Source organism: Arachis stenosperma, chromosome 2, assembly GCF_014773155.1.
Source record: "Arachis stenosperma cultivar V10309 chromosome 2, arast.V10309.gnm1.PFL2, whole genome shotgun sequence".
Lineage (NCBI taxonomy): Eukaryota > Viridiplantae > Streptophyta > Magnoliopsida > Fabales > Fabaceae > Arachis > Arachis stenosperma.
In genome coordinates, this window is record NC_080378.1 from 110,777,896 (window position 1) to 110,782,890 (window position 4,995).

Genomic DNA, 4,995 nt, shown 5'->3' on the forward strand with positions numbered 1-4,995 from the left:
AAAATATATTAAAAAAAGACGAAATACTTTTTAAAATTATTTTTAAAAAATTCAAATATACTTATATAAACAATTTTAATTCAAAAAGAATATTTTCGTCTTTTAAAATTAATTCTAAAAAAGTATTTTGTTTTTTAAAAATTATGATGAAGGGAATCTTTTAATATTTATAAATTAAATTATATTTTTAAATTTATAATACAATTAAAAAAATAAATTTTAAAAAGAAATGTTCAAAAGATAATTTAATCTTTAATTATAAAGTTAGTCGCCAAAAAAAAATCTTTAATTATAAAGTTAAAATTATACCCTAACCCCCACCTATTTCAATTTTCAGTCTCAGTTTCCCCTTTCTCCTCTAGCCTGAGCTCGAGCAGTGAAGGAATCCTCCGGTCAACCCCGCCGCCGGCAGCACCGGCAAGGATCCCGTCGAGCAAGGCGCGCCACAGTGTCTCCAACGCTTCTCAATCGCGCCGCCAGGTACTCCCCAGGGTCGTGTTGTTGGTTTCTTTTGCCTCTCCTCTCTTTCTCTCTCGACTGTCGCCGTTCTAGCCAGATAGGTACAAAACCTTGTTATTTTTCCTTATTTGCTAGTTAATTTCTCTGAAGTTCAAAGTTGATAATTTGATATAGCATTTGTTTAAAATTATTCTAATTTTAAGTAATTAGTTAGAAAGTGTAGCTGACTAAACCAACGCTTCAAATTCCGCAACCGCGATTTTCCTACAGGAAAATCCTTCGCTTTACTGCACCCTTCAACTGGGGCGATGTCTTTGTTAAAAGAAGCAAACCCAACATTCTTAAAAGACACCTGCTCCGATTCAAATCACAGCGGAGCAGATTCTCCGGGAGGCTCGGGAGCGGCAAGAGGCTGAGATCCGCCCGCCAAAGCAGAAGATCGCCGGTGCCACTGAGCTTGGCGAGTACCGCCTCCGCAAGCGAAAAGAGTTTGAGGACTTAATTCGGTGTGTGAGACGGAACATTGGCGTGTGGATTAAGTATGCACAGTGGGAAGCGTCTCAGAAGGACTTTGAGAGAGCACGCTCCATTTGGGAGAGAGCACTGCAAGTTGACTACAAGAACCACGCCCTTTGGCTCAAGTATGCAGAGGTGGAGATGAAGAACAAGTTCATCAACCATGCGCGAAATGTGTGGGACCACGCTGTCACCCACTTACCGAGGATCGACCAGTTATGGTACAAGTATATACATATGGAGGAACTGCTTGGCAATGTTGCTGGTGCCAGACAGGTATTCTATGAGTGAATGAACTGAATTAAATTACTCACACATGGATTACAGTTTATATAACATCACACTTTATATGTCTCTGATGCTACTGCTGCATAAGTTGAAACAATTAATAGCTAACGAATATTACTGATTATATGAAGACTAAGTAACATCACTTTTCACAATGGCAGGTTTTCGAGCGGTGGATGAAGTGGATGCCTGATCAGCAGGGATGGCTCTCTTACATCAAGTTTGAGCTTAGGTACAATGAAATTGAGCGAGCCAGGGGGATATTCGAGCGTTTTGTGCAGTGCCACCCTAGGGTTGGGGCATGGATTCGGTATGCCAAGTTCGAGATGAAGAATGGGGAGGTGGCAAAGGCTAGGAATGTTTATGAGAGAGCGGTGGTGAAGCTTGCTGATGATGAGGAAGCTGAGCAGCTGTTTGTTGCTTTTGCTGAGTTTGAGGAGAGATGTAAGGAGACTGCGCGTGCAAGGTGTATATATATGTTTGCGCTTGATCATATCCCCAAGGGGAGGGCAGAAGACTTGTACCGTAAGCTTGTGGCATTTGAGAAGCAGTATGGTGACAGGGAAAGGATTGAGGATGCTATTGTCGGCAAAAGGAGGTTTCAGTATGAGGATGAAGTGAGGAAAAATCCGTTGAATTATGATTCATAGTTTGACTATATACGATTGGAGGAGAGTGTGGGCAATAAGGAAAGGATCAGGGAAGTGTATGAGAGAGCTATAGCCAATGTTCCTCCTGCAGAGGAGAAGCGATTCTGGCAGCGATACATCTATTTGTGGTTTGTTTGATTCGAATAACTTTATTCCTTAATATGTTTTTATTCGGGATTTTTACTTTTTTCATTTGCCCCCTAATATTTTCCATTCATCTGTGTTACTTAGGATTAATTATGCACTCTACGAAGAGCTTGATGCTGAAGATGTGGATCGGACAAGAGATGTATACAGGTTTGTGCCTTGTAGTACTGAAGTTCAGAAATTAATTTTGGGATTCTTCTAAATTTCAATATAATGTTCGCATCTGTTTGTGGCTCTTGCTTCAATTTTTAAGTTCTTATAATAAAATAAAATTGCTCATAAATTTCGTAATTTTGGAATTAGTGAATAGGTGGACTCGAGTCTATAGAGAACGTGTTACTTCAGTTAGCATATGTACTGCATTTAAAGTATCTTATGTGCTTCAAGACACTGTAGACTCAAAATAGATTCAATTTTGAACCCTATCAAATTGATTGGTTGGAGTCACCATGATAATTAGCTTTATGATATAGCATAACCTTGTCTAACATATAGTAATTTGATTTGGATAATGGTCATAGCACTGCAATTTCAATAATTATAAATGAATATCACAACATCTGTGGCATTGAAGCCAAACTCCAGTGTTGATCTTTTGTATTGTATATTGACACTGCTGCTACTCTCCGTGGCTTTCTTTCTTATAGGGAGTGTCTCAACTTGATACCACACAGTAAGTTTTCATTTGCAAAGATATGGCTTCTAGCAGCCCAGTTTGAAATATGTCAGCTGAATCTCAAGGGTGCTCGACAGATATTAGGACATGCCATTGGAAAGGCTCCAAAAGACAAGGTAATATATATGTTGATGTAACTGCAATGATGTCTTTTTATTGGAGCATGGTTATCTTACACAGCCCTGCTCTCTGGACAACAGATTTTCAAGAAGTATATAGAGATAGAACTGCAGCTCGGTAACATAGATAGATGCAGAAAACTATATGAAAAGTATCTGGAGTGGTTGCCTGAAAATTGCTATGCTTGGAGCAAGTATGCAGAATTGGAGATCTTTTTATCTGAGACTGATCGAGCTAGAGCAATATTCGAGCTTGCAATCGCTCAACCAGCATTGGATATGCCTGAGCTATTGTGGAAGGTACATTTATTGCCTTGTACCAATCAATGCCTAACCGTTCTTGTTCCATCATTCTTTCATCATTTCTTTTCTCTTATGTATTATTTATAACATCTTATGTAATGCTTAGTTTTTCTAATATGCTATGTGCATTTTTGTGCTAACCTGTCTATCAATTTGTGATTTCAAAACAGGCATATATTGACTTTGAGACTGCAGAAGGTGAATTTGAGAGAGCAAGAGCGCTTTATGAAAGGCTTCTTAATTGAACAAAGCACTTGAAGCTGAAGGTATGGATAAGCTATGCGGAATTTGAGGCAACGGCAGTAGATCAGAACAGTTTAGACTTGACAGAAGAAGAGCAAGAGAGGGAATGCCTTCAGCGTGCTAGAAGTATGTGATCCCGATGCTTTTGTTGTTTGATTATTCTTTGATCTGAATTGGAATGATATCCTGATTCACTCTACTTTTGTTTCGTGCTTAAATTAAATCAGGGGTATTTGAGGAAGCTCTTAACTACTTCAGATCGTTAGCTCCGGAACTGAAGGAGGAAAGGGCAATGCTATTGGAGAAATGGCTCAACATGGAGGCTGCTTCTGGGGAGCTTGGTGATGTTAGCTTAGTCCAGTCTAAGCTGCCGAAGAAGCTCAAAAAGAGAAGACAAGTTACTACTGAAGATGGTTCTGCCAGGTTTGTATTTTGTTACTGTCAATATTCTATTTTTGCCATTCTGGTTATAAAAGCCTTTACTAGATTTCATATTAACTCCTGTTCTTTTGATTTGGCAGAATTGGGGAATTCATCGACTATTTGTTCCCTGAAGAAATTCAGACGACTAATCTTAAGATCTTAGAAGCTGCATACCAGTGGAAGAAGCAAAAGTTGTCTTCTGGCGACAACTAACTATATTTTCATCTTTTGTCTTGTTTGTAACATGTATATATATATGTTGGGGTGATTAGGGATGGCTTATTGTTAAAATCAAAACTGTTGAATACAATTATTGTGACTACAACTTAGCCCAGTTACGTCTTTAGAAAATTCATTGTTTTAATCCACAAAACCAAATTTTTTTGATTTCTACTTAATATAGTAAAATTTGTTGTGATAAGATAGCTTTGGTGGATGCCCATTTTCCCACAAGGCTCGGGTTTCAAGGAAAATCTTATTTAATGTAGTTTGAAAAACTACTTTCTTATAAGCTTATAAATAGAGGCTCAGTAAAAGACACAAGCAATAAAACAAAAAAATATATATATCTCTCTCTCCTTACATTATAATATAAGTTCTTTCTCTTCCTGTAGTCTTAAGTTATAATAATAATATTAGTAAATATATTAATCATTCTTATTATATTGAGATAGTAATTGTAGTGGATATTAATACTATAGTCTTCTTCATTTATTTATTCTATAACACGTTATCAGCACGAAACTTTAACGAAATTATTAGGAAGACTTCAAGTAACAAATTTTTATTATGTCGAATTTCTTTCATCTTGAATATAATGCTTTTGATATATCTGGAAATAATTATTTACCATGGATATTAGATGCTAAAATCCATCTTGATTCAATGGATCTTGAAGATACTACCATTGAGGCTGAAAATAATACATCCCAGAAGGATAAAGATAAAGCCATATTTTTTTCCTTCGTCGTCATCTTGAAGTATGATTGAAAAATGAATATCCCACATTAAAAGATCCTGCAGATCTGTGGAAAGACCTTGAAAAAGGTATAATTATGAAAAAAACGGTGATACTTCCTCAAGCCCGATATGTTAGAGAAAATTTTCTCGACCTTCCATACCTCTCGAATGTGCTCCTGCAGCAGCAGTATCGAGAAAAATAATTTAAAAA

General features: G+C 37.1%; 1 pseudogene; it reads left to right on the top strand.

The window, feature by feature from the left end:
* Window positions 1–807: 807 nt before the first annotated feature.
* Window positions 808–4,185, top strand: LOC130963449 (uncharacterized; annotated as a pseudogene).
* The last annotated feature ends 810 nt before the right edge of the window (window positions 4,186–4,995 follow it).